At 37.1% G+C, this 22,458-nt stretch overlaps 1 pseudogene; it reads left to right on the plus strand.

The window, feature by feature from the left end:
• The first annotated feature begins 20,386 nt into the window (after window positions 1-20,386).
• Window positions 20,387-22,458, plus strand: part of LOC103729571 — a 25,221-nt pseudogene continuing 23,149 nt past the window's right edge.

The raw sequence follows: 22,458 nt of genomic DNA on the forward strand, positions 1-22,458 counted from the left end.
AATAACAAGCAACCTTGCCAGATAGGAGATACCTTCTTTTGAGTTGTTGGCCAGGGTGGCCAAAGGGACTCCCAGATAGTAACCCTGCATTGAACTGGGAAAATGAACTGCAGATCCCAATCTTATCTAAAGAAATATTGACAACTGATTGCTGCCAGAGGAGGAACAACTGACCCTCCTAAAAGAAAGACCTCTAGATAGGCTGAGTAGATTCACCAGAAGGGCAAGTAGTGGGGAATGGCTGGGGTTCCACAACAGAACAGACAGTAACAGGGATATCAGAGTATAAGGACTCTAGTGGGGGAGGGAGGCTATGGGAGGGTGCCATCTGGGAAGTGGGTGTATAGTTGAATAAGATGGTTTGGGGTATTCTGTGTGATACACACACACACACACACACATCAACAAATTTTAAAAATGTATTATATTTGAGGAGGAAGCATGGAAATTTATGCCACGCTAATTAGGAGAGGTGATAAACATTACCATTAAAATCCATCCGATGACTTTATAGACACACAGATGCCAGGGATCCAAGTCCAACCGATTTTGACTAGTAATAATCAGATACATACAGATTAGAGGTGCATATGCACCAACATCTCAGTGTTAGTAGCAAAAACAATGAGTCTTTCTGCAAGGAACAATATGTTCTAAAATGAAATGGATCTCTTTTTTAAAGGTTAAAAACTCATTTAATTTTATGTCTTACAGGGCTTATACTGAGTTCAATATCATATAACTGTATTAGTTCAACTGTGAGCCTAGAAACTTGCACCCACTTGTGAAAAGATGTACTCTTGCTCTGGAGTGTGTTACTGAATATGTTAATGCTATAGTGAAATGCTTCTTTTAATCATGTAGTTATTAAAAATTAAAAAAAATGATTAAAAAATATAATTAATTAAAATAGGTAAAAACTGACAAAACAAAGTTAGCCATCCTCTTTACATAGTAGTAATAAGTATATTCTATAATGTAGACATTTCAGAATGAGGCAGTTATGGGGACAGATTATGGAGCCCAGCTTATTGTGTTGACATCTTGGTGATTCTAGTGTGTCAACTTTGAAAACTTATTCAACTTTTAAATACTTCCAAGTTTATATGATTTAAAATAGGAGAATGGTAGCGATGCATATTTTAGAGGCTTAGTATGATAATTTAAAAAGTTATTTTAGGGATGGAGAGATTTCACAGAGGTAAAATCACTGACTGTTCTTGCAGAGTGTCCAGGTTTGGGTCCCTGCATGCACATGGTGCCAAACAAATGTCAACAACTCCAGTTCCAGGGGATCTGATGCTGTATTGCATGTATGTACACTTATATACATGCAGACAAAACACTCAATGAAATAAAAATAAATAAAAAATACCTTTTAAAAGTTTAGTTTGTGTGAAATATTGTAATACTGGCTGGAGCAGTGTAGTCATCGTCTATAAATATTAGCCATTTTGATTTTAAATTTTTCTGGGATCTGTGTGCTGCAAAAGTGTTTTATCAATGTGAAGAGAGCTTATATCATACTATAGTTCACATAACACCTCATAAACAGCCTCTTGACCAACTACTGCCTTTAGGATTATCTATACAGTGATATATACAGTGAATATCTATATGCATACTTCATCTATGCTATCAATGATCACAGAATCAATGATTGGTACATTTTTGATTATTAAAGTTTGAAATATCTGGATATGTGAAACTTTTCACTTTTGCTTAACCATATATACAAGACCTGGTACACAACAAAACATATGGATATCACAGTAAAATACAGGGTTCAGAGATCATTGTGACACAGATTTTCAGTAAGCAGAAGTGTTCAAATTTGCCAAAATATTCTATTTAAAGAAGTAAAAGAAAGAGCAGACACTCTGCGCTGTGCACTGTATTGCATTGCCCGTTGGTACCACATCTTTGTCTTCAAGTCTTCTTTTGAGGGCAGAGGAGAATGCAGGAGAAGCTTTGTCCAGGGTCAGGAGTTAGAATTTACCATTGGAAGAAAGAGGTAATTCAGTATTCTCAGAGTTTCTATTGGTGAGAAAGAATTATCGACTGAAGGTTTAAGTTTCCATCCTTGCTAAAGCTCAAACCCTCACATGATGGCAGTTTAAGATTAACTTCATGACAGATAATTTAGTTCAACTAACGTTTGGAAGTTGGAATCCATGAAGGCTATAGTCTTCTTATAAGAAGAGAACAAGAGACCAGAGCTCTTTCACTTTCTTTTGTCTATACGAGAATAGCCCAAAAGATGGATATCTGTAAGCCAGGCAGCAGGAACCAGATTTCCTTGACCTTGTATTTTATAATTTCCAGACCTGTGATAAATAAATGTTTTCTGTTTGTGGTACCCCCTCTTATAGTGTTTTGTTATAACATCATGCATACATCAAGCTGCATAGGTAGACTTGAAAGTCACAGTGCCTTCTCATAAACTCTTGAAAACTTTGCTATTCCACACTGAGACAATTTGTGTACTTTCCTGAAATACTGTTTGGAAATTCAGCAGACTTCCAAAAACAGATTCTGGGCATTTATGAGAAATAAATAAACCCTAATAATTGAATTTGTACTTCAGACATTGGGAAAAATCCAACTGGATGGGGTACTCCCACCATCTAAAATTCCACAGTGGCAGTCATGGAGGTGTTCTGACAAGTGTGAACTAAGTGTCTAGTTGTGCGTTCCAGATCCAAGACAGTATTTCATCAAAGCTCTGTTCCCATTGAACATCTTTGCAATGACAACGTGGTAGGCTCATATTCTAGGTCACTGTCACCAACTGACATATCAATTAGAAATTTTGTACTCTGAGTCTCTCTCTCTCTCTCTCTCTCTCTCTCTTTCTTTCTCTCTTCCCTCTCACTTTTTCTCCATTCCTCAGAAGAAATTTCACTAATAAATTGATGCACTCCTAATTTTGTTTGAGTATCCGTTTCATGGAAATGGATCTCCAGGCTGTAAAATTCTGAGCAGTTGAAAGTAATAAGTAATTCTATATAAGAAAAACTCCTCAAGTTTGGTGACCAAGTTTTGGTTTACACCAAAATAAGAAGCCACGACTTGTTAATAAATTTCACACTTTGATTCAATTCAGAGATTTAAAATCCACAAAATAAAGAGGACAAAATGTCTGGTCTCCTTAAGGAGACCCTGATACACTGTAAACAAATATCTTGTAGCTCATCTTTTCATTTTATTATTTTATTTTGGTTTTTTTATTTTATTCTATTTTATGTTTCTGAGTACATAGCCTGCATGTGTGTTAGTGCACCCATGTAGTGTAGTGCCTGCGAAGGGCAGAAGGTGGTGTTAGATCCCCTGGAACAGGATTTACATAGGGTTGTTGGTTGCCATGTGGGTGCTAGGATTTGAACCTGGGTCTTCTGCAAGAACAGCCAGTGCTTTTAATCACTGTGCCATCTCTTCAGCCCTCAGCTCATCAACTGAATTTCTGCAAGGGAACTTAAGGCCATTTATCTAAGTGATATACACTGGAAAATGAAAATATTAAAAAATATTGGAATTATTATATTCTGTAGGCTGACTTTAACACTGATTACTGAGAATCAAAATTGTATCTGTTGTCCATTAGAATAGCATGTGATGATGATTACATAATTAATGTAGTTTAAAGGGCTTGGGGGTATAAGCCATGTATTGTAAGAGCACAGATATTTAAAATGTCAGGTGGGCATATGCACATATAGCTAGCACTGGGTCAGGGTATGAGTTACACAATATTGGAGCATGCTGCCTCCTGTCCCCATTCCATCATAGTCTGTTCCTAGAGTACACTTATCTTGATAGTTATCTCTGTGATAAATATTATGCTCACTTATTTGTCACAATTTATTACCCAAGTTTTTGGATGACTGATACAGGATAATATGCAGTCCTTAAAGTTTGGCTTTATTTTTTCCTCTCAAAATTATGAGTGTTGTCTCTGTATTAGGTAAACCAGTGTCTTTGTACTTTTTATTGTTGTGTAGGATGTCAATATATCACTTTAAGTGTAACACTATGAAATTTTTTTTTAATTTTAGTCATTTCTATCCTTTCTGTTGTAAATAAACCTATATTATTAATGCTCTCCAGAGACAGAATCAGCAGGAACTCTCTATCTACCTTGACTGTTTCATCTGTATGTATACCTAAACATGTATTTTTAGCCCTGTCTTCATCACTATAAAGAGAAGTCACAACACCTGCTGGGGGAAATTTGGAGCACTTTGGAAGCAAGTGGGTCTCCACCAGAGTCCAAAGTCTGAGAAAGTGGGAGACAATGGTATGTCAACCATTCTCTGGTGGTGGTGTTGTTTTGTTTTGTTTTGTATTGTTATTTTACCTTCTTTACAGTACCAGTCATGAATTCTATTTTGCTTATCAGGCTTCAAACTTAATCCAGAGAAAAGGTGCTCACCCCATCAACAGTGTTGCTCTCATCACACCAGGAGGCACACCTTGCCTTAAAGGCTGATTTTGTAGCATGAGGTGTTTGCTGCTGGTAATAGCACTGATGGCTTTAATCCCCCAGCAACTTGCATAGAACCTTCTAGCACTATGAAAGCTAGCCTGCAAAGAGAGAATTTTCTCTCAATGTAAAACTGATTTCTCTGTGCCCTGAAACTGAAATGTGTGATGACTTCGGTAGTAGGGTCTCACTATCTAGTGACGGGGGCAACAAAACAATGGCAGTGGTCGGTATTATTTCAGGTGTCTGCACTTTCTAACAAATACTCTGTACAGTGGTATTCATTGCCTGACACTGATATTTTCATTTAATAACCAATGTCTTCTGGGGGCAGCATTTTAATAATTTGGGATACTTCTGTTCAAACTCCTTTTAAAACATATATTTATTTAACTGGCAAGCAGTGGGGTTTCATAAGGATTCTTCATACGTCTTTGGTGCTGGTTAATCTACCTCCTTCCCCTCCATTCCTCCACTTCTCTGTCACCATACCTAGGGTGGTCCACTAGGATCAAATCCACAAAGATGACGTGTTCTCTCTCATGCCATGTTCTTAACTTCAAGTTTTTTGTGTGTTTAACATGGACTAAATATGGAAGGTAGGAAAATAGAAACTGGCTGTTGGTAGGGGAGGGTCCGACTGAGGGAGTGGGGCAGTAGAATAAAGGTGAAGTGAAGGGAGAGATAGGGGAATGCTGGGGAGCATGGTTCAAGCAGGAAGTGAAATGTCGTTATAGTAATGGGATAAAAGAACACATATAATGTGAAAGAACGGGGAGAATCAAGGCAAATATTTTGTCAGACATACTTTTAAAAATGTTATAGCTTCCACATATTTATTGTTTGAGTCAACCCACTTGCTCAAGTAGAGAAGATAAACATAAAATCTTATTCCCATTTAAACAAACTGCACAAGTGGAAAGTCTTGATCTACAGATAGACCGTGACTCAGCACGAACAGTGGTGCCATCCTGTATGAATGCTTACACCCAACGCGGCTCTCCTCCTCAGGTTTCTCTGGCAGTTTTGCCACCGGTTTTCATTCCGGTTCATTGAGGAGTCAGTCACTTTTGTTTCTTTGTTTCTTGGCCATGAATCACTTGATTCTAAAATCTTGTGAGATGAAGAGGTAATAATCTAAATCAAGCATGTGAACCAAGATGGAAGAGAAACAGAAGAGCGGGTCCAAAGTAACTATTATGAAACCTCATGAGTGTGATTTGGATGTTTCAGGCTAGTTATATTTATTCAAGCACAATGCTAACATGCTTACCTCTTTATGTTCTATTTCCCTCTATAAATTCATTTTATTAACCTGAGGATGATAAGCAGTATATGCATAAATCAAAGACTAGTTTAATTAAGAACTCTGTTTTAAATTTACTACTAAACTTTCCTTTAGTCTTTAATTTCATGGGAGATTTCCTGTGGTATAATTTTGAAAAGTAGAAAAATATAGAGAGAGAGAGAGAGAGTATTTTGCAACTGTGTCATGTAGTTCCCATGGACCACAGAATAAGGTGTCAGATTCTCTGGCATTGGAGTCCCAGACAGTTGTTAGCCACCATTTGAGAGTTTGGATTTGAACCCAGGTTCTCTGTAAGAGCAACCAATGCTCTTAAGCACTCCAGCCCATTGACCTAAATTTTTATGAGAACATTCTTGCTTGGTTTAATGCTTTGGGAGTTTTGGTAAAGATGATACACAGGCCAAATAAGCATGATAGAGAGTTTTGTAGGAGCTTATTGATTAAATTTAGACCCATCAGCCTTGGAAGGATTTGAGTCACAGTGAAGACCTTCCAGGTTCTAACAGTACTTTGGTGAAGAACTTTCTTAATTATTGAATTCTATAGTTTAACAAATTTAATATAACTTTGGTTCTCAGTTCATGCACTGAGAATTTTCTTCTTTTATGGTTTCCTATTAATTTAGCTATATTTTATAGTCTAAAACTTAACTTACTATTGTACACATCAGTTATACCTCAGTGTTTACTTGGGCTAATTTTATGACCACCCTTGCTGTCACAATATCAACCCTAAAGAAATTAGCACACATTAGGCAGCTTTTCATTTGTAACTTAATTTTAATTTACTGCCGTTTCTTTTGAGAGTGTGATCCAGTAAGGTTCTTGTTGTATGGACTTGTCCTCCACCTGGCAATAAAGACTGGGAAGCTGGCGACAGACACCTTCTTCTCAAACTTGAATTTACCACTTGCTCCAATCAACACAAACAAAGTTGACTGCGTATGCTCTGTAGGAGGGGAGGTGCAGAGAGAGTCGATCATACCATCCATCCAACCAGTTGGCCTGACTGGTACATGAGGAAGGGAATAAGGATAGGGACAGGGGAAGCCAGAGAGAAGGGGTGATCTGGTCATCTTGGACAGCCACCAAGAGTTCAGTGTCTGTCTCTGTCCCAATACACAGGGGAGCCCACCACCACCCACACTCCTGTAAGTAACCCCTCACCCATGCATTTGTATGAAAACCCTATAAACTCTTTAGTTCCCCAAACTGTGGTTTCAAGAAACTGTTCCTCATTTCGTCATAAGGACGGTGGGAGGACAGGGACTGTTAGAGTTTGTGCCTCCCAGGAGGAGTGTTAGTTAAAGTCCTCATTAGCATGTTCCATCTATTCAGGTTTTGAAACTTTAGTGATCCAAAGGTGGATGTAGATATTACAAACTAGTAAAAGAGCCAGGACCAAACATTTATGGAGTTTTATGAACTCATCTACACAATTTAAGAAACTTGCCTTATTAATAATGTATTAATGATGCATCTAAAAAATTATTCCTTAATGAAAAATTACTGAAATTAAGTGTTATGTTGATGATGAGATTGAAAATAAAATTATTAAGAAACTAAAAAAAACCTTTATCCTGATAGATGTAATGTTCAAATAAATTTTAAAATACTTTTATTGATGCTTTTTTATAATTTCCCAGGTAAACCTTATAGAAAACACAAAGCTATTAAAAATCTTTTTTGGTTCATGTACTCCAAAGCGTGGTCTACCAAAATCTTGCTTTAGGTTTCAAAGGAGTATAAATACTAGGTAGAGAGACACAACTGCTACATAGCAAAACATTATCAAATTGAAGTTCACAACCTCCATTATAATTACTTAAGGAAAACTGCTATAACCCTGCTCAGACATTCAATAAAAATTTTTAGTAACATTCACATATAAATTTACTATTTGTTGTGAGAATTTACCAAGCAATTAATATTTTATCTCATAGATATACAGATGATGATAGATGATTAGATAGATAGATAGATGATGATAGATAGATAGATAAATGATAGATAGATGATAGGGAGATAGAGAGATAGATGATAGATGATAGATAGATAGATAGATAGATAGATGATAGATTATAGGGAGATAGAGAGATGATAGATAGATGATAGGTAGAAGAAAGAACTGTAGTAAAATTAATTTACATATTTGAGTAATACTAACCATGTGGTAGATAAGGATTAAAGAGATAATATTTTGATCTGAAAAAATATTTTTGTGTTAATTTAACAGTTTTAGTTTGTGTGAGACTTCACTTATAAGTCAATTAATTTTAAGAAACATAAACTCATGTTTACTGTGTATACATATCTAATTATATATAAGATTAATTTTAGTAATGAAGATTCTGTAATTACTCTGTTGAGAATATGGTTTTTGTTATTTTATTTTTAAACCAAAACACCATTGAGGCAGACAAATAAAATGGATACCTTAAAACACCTTGAAAGCAAACAAAACCAAAAATGGTATTTAACAAATAGGATTTTTATACAAAAGACTTAGATGTTGTTTTGTACAAACAATTAGAATTTAAAAGTTTTGTGAAATACTTAATAGACCTGGAGACACTGTTTAATGAATTTTAAAATAATTCAGGTACCCAAGATTATAAGGCCATTGAATACCTCATCAAAATATTTATATTTATTAAGTTGTACATGTGTATTTTATTAGGAATGCCAAAACACCCAAATAATTCTTGTGCACAATAAAAGAATGAGAAAGGAGAAAAGAAACTGACGTGGCCAGAGTTCAAAAATTGTCTTCACACAAACAATACATGCAAATAATTTTCATGGACACATATAAAAGAATTACATTAAATCTAGGCTCACCAAAGAGTAGGATGAGACAAAAAGCTTACATTCTAGCTTTTTAATATCTACAAGGACTTAGTGGTCTAAAAGAAAGGGTGAAGTCTGCCGTGCACATTTAAGGAAGAGTTTCTTTCCCTTTGAAGATCTAAAACTGAATGGTGTTAAAAATAAAACCCCATCAATCCATTAACCCTATAAATACCTCACAATGAAGATGTAGACAAAGCAAAAGTAACTTGGCAAGGCAGATTTTACTTTTGCAGAAGTGTGCATTGCATGGTCAGCAAGATCTAGTTTAAAAGAATCTGCTTAAAGAAAGAAGAACTCAGTTAACCTTGATCATAAGGTTCAGGAATGCACCCAGGCCTTAAGAAAGTCTTACAAGGTGTGATGGGGTTAAAAGACTAGAATTTCTTGTCATAAACCACATTCTAAATTTTACAGTTTTGAAAGAGAAGACAAATATTTAATGTTTCTTGCACAGGGAGATGCCTTTACATATTAAACCAGCAGAGTTCCCTTTGTCCAAGTTATTAGCATAACATATATCAGAGGAGACAGGAAGGACAGTAAATATTAAGACTTCAGTTTAAGAATAAATAAAATCTAGGACTCAAATTAATTCCATTTAGAAACATGTTACAATATGTTAAAATTTCCATTGTGGGAGTGTGATTTTATCTCCTTAATCTGACATAAAAGTGCATTGGCCTTGTTACAAGGCAATAGAAACTGTTGGAATTGCTTGCTTTTCTATGATTTCATCAAGAATCCAAGATGAGAATCAAACCAAAAATTGTAAGATGATTAGTCTAGGGAATTCCCAGGTTTTCATGATCCACTAGAGTTCAGTAGTACCAGTAAATTCTTGGCTGTTGCCATGTTGAATTATGCAATGTGACTGAATTCAAATGTTGGCAAAGTCACACAGGCCACCACCAGTTTGAAAATGTTACTGTCCAAGATGGTAACCAAGCCATGTAACTGTCCCCATACTGATAATGTCATCAAACAAGATGGAGACCAGATCACATGGTTGCCTCCCTTTTGGTGAGGTGAGGTCCCCAGCCATAATGGTGACCAAGGCACATGGCTACCATAGTGAGCACGGTTCTATTATAAAATAAGCCCATAACCCACCAGGATCCCTTTGGGATTCACATATTTCAGGAGAAATTACCCTCAGATATATAGGCCCCAAATAGGAGAGCAAAGTAAATGAATTCATGGTCTCAAACCAAGGAAGGGAGTCCATGTCTCTCACCATATATTGTAACTGTGAATGGAAAGCCTCATCCTCTGGATCTTTTCATTCTTAGATACAATCTGTTCCTGAAACAGAAATTCATGAAGGCATCAGGGAAAAAAAAGTGGGAATCTATGTCCAGTAAACACATCCTTGGGCTGTTGCTCTGGGAGTACACGTCTCACAGGACCATGGAGTGTGACTCCCTTTGTTCGCTGAAATTAAAAATGCTTACATCTATTTAGAAAAGTAACTGTCTTGGGACCACATGGTCTAAGGACTGGTTTGCACCCAGTGGGGACTAAGGTTTAAATTCCAGGCCTTTGGAGTGTTCTCTTGCCCCCCAGCCATGGAGCCTACCCATGAGAAAACCATGGTGGAATAAAATTTTCAAAAGCCTGAGAAAAAGCCCAGGAAAGAAATGGCTTTTAAAAGTCTTTTTTTTTTCTTTTGTAAGAGAGGCATGCATTTTGCAGTCTCAAATACTCCAAGGCCAGATAGCAAGATTGATAAAGGAGTTCACCTGTTTTGCAGCTAATTTCAGCGCACCTGTAGAAAATTACCATATGGCCAACAAATAACTTGTTGCTAGAATTTTGGGATCCCATAGTGGTCACCAAGATGACATAAGGAGAAAGAACAACTGTCCCCTAGAAGGTTCTCAGTCTCGTGTATAAAAGAGTTTAAGAATGGACCCAAACAGAAACTTCAGAACAAAGCCAAGAGACTTTAGACCCTGCATTGAAGTGAGATACATGGTGGACTGGCAGTTACATGGCCAGGAGAAGAAAGGTTTGGAGAAAAGCAAAGAAGTACTGCTAGGGCAGTCTAAAACATTAAAGAAAGCATATCCAGAAAAGGGATATGAAGAACATAAACTACGCTTCTCTGAATAATTTAGTAAAGTGCACATGCTTACAGAGACCTATATGTCTGTTGCAGCTGAGTCCAGACACAGAACAAGGATTACCAGAGGGGGAGAGAGGGATTAGGGCATTCTGACTGTGCAAGGAACCCATAACTGGTTGGAAGGAGAGACATCCTTGAGTAATGGGTGGAAGAAATTGGATTGAAAATAATAGTATCAGTCAGAGATCAGAGACCATCCCCAGCAAAGTGAGGGAGAAAGAGAGACACTGGAAGAGGACAAAGACAGACAAAAATGGAAGACAGGTATGGGTGGAGGGCAATTACACAGTGGGAGGCCACCAGAGCTTCTGAGCCACCTTTAGTCATAGGCCAGAGAGAGTATGAAGCAGAGAAGGAAGGGGCCATATGGAGCCCAGTGGGAATTTCCTAGAGTTCCGGAGCCACCTAAGTCATAGAGAACATGAAGCAGAGAGCCTTCCAAGTCCAGGGTAAAGAAGGAACAGAGGAGTAGATCATAAACCAAGGACTCAGTGGGAAGCTTCCAGAGCTTTGGACCTTTCTTCATCCTTAGAGTGAGGAGAAGATTCTGTGAGAGAGTTCCTTTCAAGTCCAAGACAAGAAGGGGAGGGTGAGGTCTTCCCAGAGAAGTGGCAGTCATAGAGGCCCAAAGAAGAGAAGAATAAGTATTAATGACACATGTTCACAATTTAAGACCCAGGTTGACCAACCAGGAGATACTACCTTAAAGAAAACAGACTCTCCTTTCCCTAGCAGCCACAATTCCCTCAGCTAGGGGTTGGGGCCCTTGAACCCCTCTTCTCTCCATGTTTTAATGTTGACTAGCTTGATCTTATGCAGGCAGCCACAGTTGCTGTGAGTTCTGTAGTGCAGCATTCTATGCTTTTCCAGAAGACACTTTTGTTGGAGTCCACCCTGACCTCTGACACCTACAATCTTTCTGCTTGCTCTTCAGTAATACTCCCTGAGCCTGGGGGGAGGGTGTTATTCAGATGTCACATTTATGTCTAAGCACTCCACAGAAACTTATTCTCTGCACTTTGATCAGTTGCAAGTTTCTTCATTAGCTGCTATCCACTGTACAAAGAAATTTACCTCATGAGGACTGAGAACTACACTGTACTATGGACCCAGAGATGGGAATTTTGAGACAATTTGCAATTGTGCTCATTTACCAGAATAATAGCAGATCCATTCCTGAGGCCTATGAACAACATGCTTATTTCACTTAACAGACTGACTTCCAGCTATATATATTTCCATGGAATTAACATAATTTCAATCTGCCTATAAAATCTAATTTTTCATGCAATAAAAAAATTAAAGAATATTTTATTTTTATTTTATGTATATGAGTGTATTGCCTACAAGTATGTAAGTGCACCTGTGTCATGCAATGCCCATGGAGATCAGAAGAGGGTGTCAGATCCCCTGGAACAGGAGTTATAAATGAATGTTAGCCGCCATGAGAATGCTGGAAATCAAACACAGGCCCTCTGCAAGATCAGTCAGTGCTCTTAATTGCTGAGCCATCTTTCCAGCCCTGCAAGCAAAATTTTTATCCAGTATTCATGACTAGGTTCCTAGATGGATTCCATAACCTATTATAAACAGTAGTGGGATAAACATGGGTGATTTCTCTGCAGATATATGTATAATAAACTGGCTCTGATAATTCAAAAACTCTATTTTCAACTTTTAGTGAATATCTATAATTATTTCTATAGTGGGTAGAATAATCTATAGTACCTCCCACAGTGAATAAGAGAATAATTTTTTATACACATTCACTTACATTTGTTAATTTTTTTCCCTGATAATAACCATTCTGACTGGGGTGAAGTGGAATGCAGAATTATTTTACTTTGCATTTATCAAATATTTACTGATTATTTACTATGCACTTATCAGGGTGTTGATGATTTTCACTGGCCATTTATCCTTCTTCTGAGTAGAGCCTACTCAAGCCATTACCTCATTTTTTAACTGGATTATTGGTACTGAATTTTTTAGTTTAGTGTATTTTATTTATTATTTTTGTTTTATGTGTTTGAGTGAATTGTCTGCATGTATGTAAGTGTACCCATGTCCTCCAATGCCAATGGAGGTCAGAAAAGGGCATCTGGTCCCCTGGAACTGGAAACACAGACAGTTGTTTGCTGCCGGTAGGTCCTGGGAACCAAACCTGGGTCCTCTGTAAGAGCAGCCCGTACTCTTAACTACTGAGCCATCTCTCCAGCCCCAATCTTAAGGTACACACCCTTGGATACAAATTTCACCTTAGAGTTGTCTTAATTGTATCCCACTGATTCTGGTAAGTAGTGTTTTGTTTCACTTTATTTTGGGAAGTTTTGCCTTTATCTTGATTTCTCCAATTGCTCATGTATTGTTCAAAAGCACATTGTTCAATCACCACATATTTATGCATTTTCTCTGGTTATTTACTTAAATTTTTACTTCATTATGATGATCTGATAAGATATTAACACTTATTTCTCTATTTTGTTTATTTATTTTTTCTTTTATGAATTAAATGTAATTTATTTTAGAGAAAGTTCCATGAAGTTCAGTAAAGAATATGTATTCCACATCTACTGGATGCAATATTTTATAAATTTCCTTTGATCAATAATGCAAGTTAAGAATGAAGTTTCTTTGTTAACTTTTCAGTCTCAAGATCTTTCTGTGGAGTACTGGAATTTCTCACTGTTCTTTATCTGGTCCTATCTGACCATTTCTGTCTCAGTTTTCTTATGTCATACTAACATCCACTTGATAACTGATCACATTATCTTACCTTTTATACAATATGTCTAGTGGCATGTCCCAAACAAAACTGTCCCGTTTATAACATTTTCATGAAGATAACTGAAATGCCTCTAAAACCCAGCATCAGATCTTCTGATGGAGTGGAACTAAATGACAGTAGCCCTGAAAAACCGCAGATTTATTTTCACGAGTTATGCTCCTGCATACACAGCCACAGCCTGTGTAACTGCACTCTGGGAATGTTTTCTCATCAGTTTCTTCAAAAGAAATATTCTTTGCCTCTCCTTTTTTACTGAGGGTGCATAGTGTGAGATCTGAAAGGCAGAAAATCATACATAGACTTTAAACTGTTCTGATGCTACTTATATGAACATGCTGTTAATGAATCCAAATCAATTAAAAATGTTTTTTATTTTGTTCACTTAAATCTTTCATTTTCCTATCTTCTTCATGAAATGAAAGCAGAGTTTCCTTCTTTTTAAAAATTTTTATTGAAATTTTGTGTATTTCATGTACTACATCCCTATTTGTACTCCCACAGCACCCGCAACCAAATTTCATGCATCCCGTCATTTATGTTAAGGCTTATGGTGTCGAGTTTCTGTGTCCCTTGGTGTGAGTTCTTCCATCGGATCCTGATCAGTCTGTCCACAGTCACTCCCTTAAAGAAGACCAACTTTACCTCACCAAGCACTTATCAGTTGCCAATAGTTCCTCAGCTAAGGTTGGAACTCCTTATCCACTTTCCCACTTCTATGCTGGGTTTTTGTCCGGTTTGAGTTTGCATGGGTCTTATACAAGCTGTCAACACTACTGTAAGATCATATGAGCAAGCTCCTAAAAGCCTGGAGACTGTTTCCTCGTGGTCATTTACCACTCTTGTCTCTTACAGCCTTTCTGACCCCTCTTTCACAATGGCCCCTGAGCCCTAGGTGGATGAGGTTTAATGCAGGATTCCAATCCAGGGACATGTACTCTTCAGACTCTTCTCTACATTTTGGCCAGTTATGGCCTTCTGTGTTCTTCACCTTATGTTGCATAAGAAAGCCTCACTGTTGAGAGCTGTAAGATGCATTAATATTCTCTCTACCCCCTGTTTTGCTGTTCTGTCATCCTTAGGTGAAGTGGTTCCATTACATATATGTCACTTGGGGCTGGGCATCTCACAGACACTTATTCTCTGTATTTGACCAGTTGTGGAACTCTGTAATAGTCTTTATATTTTGCAAAAAAAAAAAAGCTTCCTTGATGAGTGGTGAGAGATATATTTGTCTGTAAGTATAAGGATACTTATTTAGCACACAGTAAGAAATTATGTTTTTCTAGGGATGTGACAGAGGTAGAGTTTTCTCTAGGTTCTATGACCTCTCCAGTCATGTATATTTGGCTATGTTTACAATACTACACATGAGTTCCTTGCCACTGAGCGGGCCTTAAGTCCAATTAGATAGCTGTTGATAAAATTTCCACTATTTCACCAATAACAGTTTTCTGTGCTGATCATTGTTGTGGCTACTAGGCTTTACAGGTGGGTTGGACTTGTGATTGGTTTTCTCCCTTAGAGCTTTCATAGTATCCTCTGGTACCATGAGAGCTAGTCTTCTGGGAGGAGGCTTCCAGGTCAGTTCCATCTGAATTGCTTCAAGTCCTGTGTCTGAAGTATGCCCTATATTCAGCAATAGAGTCTTATGTTCAAGTTCTCAGAGGCAATCAAGGGCAGCAGCAATAGACTGTGTTATTTTTGGAGTCTCTTGAACTACCTTGACCAACAACTCAAAGCAACGTTTCTCCTGTCTGACACTGAGAATTTGTTGTTTCTTATTACCATGATCTTTTTAATTCTGGGGAGAGAGAAAAGAAAAACAATAGTTGGTTTATTAAAAACCAATTAAAAACTTGTTGATTTAACTCAAGCAATTCCCCAAGATGAGAGTACACAGTCATTCCGGACTGGAATAGAGAACATTTGTGCTGTTTGAGGACTAGAAACTAGATAGTGATATTTTTAAAGCACTCGGTTCCTTCTGACTATGAAGGTGGACTCTTGGGATCTCATTACTGAGCTGGTTAGGTGCCAGTACTGATAGTGATGAGCTCATTTTCTTCAGGTCCTCAGGGACTCACTTACACACTTAGAAGCAGAGAATTGTAGAATAATATGTTATTCCCACTCTCAAGGTAGCTATTTAAAAGTTTCCAGTGCTTAATTTTAGGCTACATAGAAAAATAATCTCTTGGATGACCTCAGTGAAGAGGATGTTGTAACTGAGGAAAGTAAAATGAATCAGCTATCTTACTTATGAGTTTTTAAACGGACCTCTCAGAGCCACAGTGCAGAGCTAAGTCACCATCTCAGGAGTGCCCTTACCTTCCAGCCTCAACCTTCTTTCCTCAGTGAGGAAAGCATGTTCATTCCACCCCTTCAAACTGACAAATGGGAGAAGAATTTAGTGAGGGCCTCTATAAAAAAATACCATATTTGGTCAATTCAGAAACTTTGAATATAGGTCTCTTTCTGTGTATGTGTGCTACTCCTCAAAGGTTTTTATCCCCTGTGTTGCTTTTTTATATTTTTTAGCTTTTTAATGAATTTCTGTGAAACCACAATCAAATATGCTTTTTCAGACAAGTTGTCAAAAATAAATATTGTATAATGCCATTTATTTCAATCTCAAATTTCAGAACTTGATTGAATTTTAATTAGGCATATATTAAGATGCAAAGATAAGTATTAAAGATAAAAATTTACCTTGGGAATGAGAGAAGTCATTAGGCAGAAGAAAATATTGCACATTAATTGTGTTAATGATGTTGCACATTTTTCTGAAGCTGGGTAGTGGATAGGTGAGCTCTTATTTTATTGTGTTAAATAATAAATACTTCAATAATTAGTATTCAGTAATAGTTTTGTTGTTGTTGTTTGGCAGTGTGTTTTTTTTGAGACAGGATTTTTTGTAGCCAAAGTTGGCCTGGAACATACTATGTAGACCATTCTGGCCTTGAGATGGGCCTGCTTCTGCCTCCTGAGTGCTGATATTAAAGGTATACACCACCATACCTGGCTCAGTAGTTGTTTTGAAAAGATGATCAGTCATGGCAAGATTTAATTCCAAGCTCAGAAATAGTCTATATCAGTGAGTATTCTAAACTGAATTAATATAAACTTTTTCTATCCATGCTAAAGTGTCACAGAACATTCCATGAAGTGCCTGTGAGTATTACATGAGGTAATAAATTAAGTAGATACCACAAGAGTGAATTACTAGAACACACAATTTACTTGGGCCTAATAAATGGTTTGAACATCAAACCCCATTGAATTGTACTGTCTCATTTCCCGAAACTGCCTAGTTATACATAGGATATATATTAAATAATACACTAGCTCATGATTTTGGTAGAGCAGAAATATTATCACCACAAAAAGGAAGCTCCAATTATTAACTTGGGGTCTGTGGTAAGATCTCCAGTTTGTTCAGAGTCAATGCCAAGTTAAGGCCCCTTTCTACGTAGAGAATAGTTGTAAGTATGAGCTATGATTTTTCCCACAAGAACTTGCCTGAGGCTGTGTATGACATTCCTTTCCTCCACAGGAATGCATCTTAGATGTTTGGTAGAAAAGTTTGGAACCATAAGCTTTACTAAATGAACCATGGAATTTAGAGGAGCAAAAGAGGAGATCATTGGAAAATACACTTAAAAGAGGATACCTTATGCAAAAGAGAAAATATGGTCACCTGGTCATATGTAACTCATGAGACACTGATACACTTGCCAGTATATTATTTTCATGTTATTGCCTTTTTTGGTTATATTCTGGTAAGCAATCCCAATTAAACTCCATGGATTGCCAAGCTAGATTTGAGTAGAATTCTTTGGTCACTTGTTAGTGCACTCTCTGGGGTGAATAGAGGTTTGTTTATATTTTTCCAAGAAAAGTTAGTACAACAAGTATCCAGTATCAAAACATCACATTGTACCCTAAATGCATATATACTGCTTGTCAGCTAAAGTAAAATGAAATAAAATAGTGAAACGTCTGATGTCTTCATTTATACCATAGCTCATAACCTCATTTTATATCCTGATTGGTGCCAATCTCATCATCATCTCAGTAGGACAACACCAATCTGGAAGGTTCTCGGTAGAAGGTTTTACTAAGTGAACTGCACACTGTTTTAACCAGGATAGTTCCTTAAAGAGCATTAATTGTAACTTTTGGATTTACCCTCCCAAAGGTCCTAGCCAAGGGAAAATGTTCATTGTCCATTCCCTGGTCCCTATAATGCTCTAATGTATTCTGAATTTCTGCTAAAAGCAAATCTTTTGGACAAACTCAGGCTCTATTCTCTTTGTCAGTGATCTCGGCCATTGTTAGAATCCTCTCTCTGTAGTTAGGCAGATTTCATCAAACTGAACTATAGCAGGAAGGCTATAGATGAAGCTACATGATTAGCAGTGAGCCCCTACGTTCATGTCCATGTGCTTAGGACACAGGCCATCCGGAAAACATCAGGAAAGGTGGACAAACATGAAGGTCTGTACAGAGACTTCAAGGTGTGGAGTCACCTTTCAAATGCTGTCTTAAGAAGAGATATGTAAAGTGATTTTGAGATGAATAATGTGGTAATTATCTAGAAATAATAACTTCAAAGTGCATCAGACGTTGCACTGTAACTCATTCAGTTGAGACTAAAACTAAAAATAACCAAAATAAGAGTGAATATGAAAAGAATTAGCAAAGTGTTCTTTAGTGCTAATGGAGCGTCAAGAGAGTGCTGAGCCATACATTTTATCCACAGTATTTTATTTAAGAATGTGCCTTGTTTCCAAAACTTATCAAAGCTGCATTTAATAGGGTTTTCGTTTCTCCCTTTTTTGCCAAGAAGAAAATCAAACCTGAAATTTTCTCTATATGAGCTGACTCTTTGGGGTCCCCTATTTCCTACCCTGCTGTTAAATTTATAGAAAATTTAAAAAGCAATTAATTTTACAGAAGAAGCTCATCAGAGAGCCATTTTCTTTTAATTAATGGTAAGGAACTTGGGCAGTTTTGTGAGGGAAGACAACTATGCTCACTGGAGAAAGCACACACAGCACTCGCATCAAGTAGCTGCAGACACCTCTGTATCTTTTTGAAGAGTAAACATTACAATATTTAAGTCTTGGATTTTTCCTCAAAAACTGAAGGCAAGTCTGTTGTTGAACTTGCTGCTCACTGTATTCTTCCAGAGTGTGAAAGGAAGAACCAGTTGTGGTAGGAAAAAATAGCAGAGCAAAGAGGTTTAGAAATGTTAGAAGGTGTGTGACTGTATTACACGGAAAAAACTAATACAAGTCTTTATCTTTCCTATGATAGACTGGTGGTGCACAAGAGAAAACGAGAAACCAATGTCAAAAGCGTCAGTGGACTTTTGAATTCCATCTTTATCTTCCACGGAACAATGGCTCCGAAAAGGATGGACATCTTAAGTCCTTATTAATATTGTTAGTGTCTGGTTAGAGGGGCACTGCAAATTATGGAAACATGAAAGACATGGATTTTGAATTATGGATCATAATCTGATACTGTCTCAGTTGCTGCTCTGAAGCAAGTGGAGTTCTGCAGATGATGCTTCTAACCTCAGGTTGCAGCCTGGGGAATCTCTGTGTCAATTCCAAGGGCCACGGCCAGAGCTTCTCCCTCTGTTGTGTTTCCCGAGCCTCTCTAGCTTTGCTACACATCGAACCTTAAACTATGCAATTGTCTTTAGTCTCCAGATATTAGCACTATATACGTATAAAATAAGAACTATCTCAAACTCCTACTTATCCCATCTATTTCCTCTTTTACTGTCATTTTTACTATTGTGAATGCTCATGAATTACTTTGTAATTGTAATCATATTGGTGTGTAATTTGTGTGTAATTGTATTGGTGTGTCTAAGTATCTATGCATATACCCATTTATGGTAGTTTTTGTTTAAAATAAGCAGCTTGAGTTCCAGGACAGCTGGGGCTACAGGGAGACCCTGTCAAAAAAGCAGCTAGAATGAATACTTTGATACACATATAGAACAGTTTCTAATTACTCTCACATCCCACCCTCTTTCGTCCACCCACTCCTGTGACTCCTTCCTCCTCTCTATGGATCTGTTTCCCTCATGCATACCTTTTGTTTCGTTTTATGAGCCATTGAGTTGATCAGGGCCCTCTCTGTGACCATGGGTTTATAAGTACTCATTGGAGCTGGGTGTACTCATCCATGCCTACACAAATGAAAACACTGACTCAGTTCTTGAGATTCTCCCAGCAGTTCTTCAGAAAGTGGTGGGGCCTATGATACACCCCACCATCCATGACTGACTATTGACTGGGCCATTTATTATTCCTACAAGCATGTTTGAATGAAGTTAGGTTTTCTCCAGATTTGAACATTTGAAAGCTATTCATAAATGATATTTCATGTTACACAAGGAACTTTCATCTCTGGAAGGCTATTAAGAGCATAATTATTCCTTTCTCTGTGCCTTTAAATTTGAAAAAGCATGGGAATGGTGAAAGGAGAAAATCGTTAATATTTTTGTGTAAAAATCTTTATAGGAATTGTCCTCTATGCATACAATGACTTGTTCTTCAAATATGCAAATATTCAGAGTGCTGTACAGAGCTTGAGGTCACTTGAGACATTATTCACCATAACTACAATAGGACAAATACTGGATTGAACATAAAAGCAAACACTAAGAATTCTACTGCCACATGCCGTAGCATATTACATTGGAAAGCAACATATATTTCCCCAATCTATTTATTAACAAGTGCTCATTAACATATGGACAGACTATGAAGTTTATGTGATTCTTAAGGAACAAGAAACAAAATGAATAATGATGAAAAAGTTCAATGCAAGTTCTGAAGACTCCTTCATCCTTCTGAGCTTCTCTAAATTGCCTTGTCTGGATGTGGTTCTCTTTGTGGTGATCTTGATATTCTACTTGATGACATTAAGGATATGGGTCTATACTTTTCTTTTTTGGTTGTGCCTTTACCCGGTTTGGATATTAGAGTGATGCTGGCTTCATAGAAGGAATTTGGGAGTTCTCCTTCTGTTTCTATTACTTTGAATAGTTTAAGTAGTATTGGTTGGAAGTCTTCTTCAAATGTGTGGTAAAATTCTGCTGTAAATCCATCTGGGCCTGGGCTTTTTTTAGTTGGGAGGCTTTGTATTACTGTTTCAATTTCTTTATATATTAGAGGTCTGTTTAAACTGTTGATCTCTTCTTGGTTTAACTTTGGAGGTTCCATGATTTCAGACATCCATCCACTTCTTTTAAACTTTCAGATTTAGTAGCATATAGGTTTTTAAAATATTCCCTTTTAATGGTTTAGATCTTTTGGGTGTCTTTTGTGATGTTTCCCCTTTCATGTCTGATTTTGTTGATTTGGATTTGCTGTTTTGGATTTGGATTTGCTTTCTTTTGGTTAACTGGGATAAGGGTTTTCTATCTTGTTTAGCTTTACAAAGAAGCAGCTCTTAGATCCATTGATTCTTTGTATTGTTTTCTTTGTTTCTATTTCATTAATTTCTGCTCTGATTTTGTAATCTCTTCTTCTGAGTTTGGGTTTTTTTTTGTTCTTGCCCTTCAAGTGCTGTGAGTTGCAGTGTTAGGTCATTTGTTTGGGCTCTTTCCAATTTTATAACGTAGGCACTTAGAGTCTATACTTCCTTCTTAGGACTCTTTTTAATGTGTCCCAGAGGTTGTGTTATGTTGTACTGTCCTTTTCGCTGAATTCCAGGAATTCTTTTATTTCTTTCTTAATTTCTCCTTTGACCCACTCATTGTTTAGGAGTGTGTTGTTCAATAGCCACGTGTTCGTTTAGTGACTAGACCTTTGTCAAGTGCTGATTTTGAGCTTTACTGCTTTGTGGTCCAATAGAATGCATGGAACTATTTCAATGTTTTTGTATTTGTTGACGTTTGTTTTGTGGCCTAGTATGTGGTCAATTTTTGAAAAAGTTCCATGAATGCTGAGTAGAAAGTATTTCTTAGTGTTATTTACTTGGAATATTCTTTTCCACCCTTTTACCTTAAGGTAGTGCCTGTCCTTGAAGGTGAGATGGGTTTCTTGCAGACAGCCAAGAGATGGATTTTGTTTCTTAATCCATTCACTTAGCCTGTGCCTTTTGACTGGGGAGTTCAGTCCACTGACATTTAAGGTTATTATTGAAAGGTGTGTATTGGTTGCTGTCATTTTGATTGCTGTTTGTCTTCTCTGTGTAATTTTGTGTTTCCTATATCTTTTGTTTATTTTCTTTCATTGCCCTAATGTATAGTTGTTCTTCTTTGCTCTCTGTATTGCTTCAAGTATTCTTTGAAGGGCTAGTTTTGTGGACATGTATTCTTTCAGGCTATTTGTGTCATGGAAGATTTTTGTTTCCCCTCAACTATAATAGACATTTTTGCTGGGTATAGTATTCTGGGTTGGCATCTATTGTCATGTAGAGCTGGAAATACCTTGGTCCCGGCTCTTCAGGCTTTCATAGTTTGCATTGATAAGTCACCTGTAATTTTAATGGGATTTCCTTTTTATGTGACTTGTTATTTTTCTTTTGCTGTTTTCAGTATTATCTCTTGGTTCTTCACATTTAGTGTTTTTACTATGATATGTCATGGGAAGTTTCTTTTCTGATCCTGTCTATTTGATACTCTATGTGCGTCCTGTATTTGTATGGGGATGTCTTTCCTTAATTTCAGGAAATTCTCTTCTACAATCCTGTTTAAAATCTGGTCAACACCATTAACCTGAAATTTTTCTCCTTCTCTATTCCTGTGGTACATAGATTTGGTCTTTTCATGTCGTCCCATTTCTCCTACATATTCCATTCCTGTGTTTTTTTAAAAAAATTCATAATCTTTGCTTTAATGGTCCAATTCTTCAACTTTATCCTCCAGTGTTG

This window comes from Nannospalax galili, unplaced genomic scaffold (genome assembly GCF_000622305.1).
Source record: "Nannospalax galili isolate Female #2095 unplaced genomic scaffold, S.galili_v1.0 scaffold1453, whole genome shotgun sequence".
Classification (NCBI taxonomy): domain Eukaryota; kingdom Metazoa; phylum Chordata; class Mammalia; order Rodentia; family Spalacidae; genus Nannospalax; species Nannospalax galili.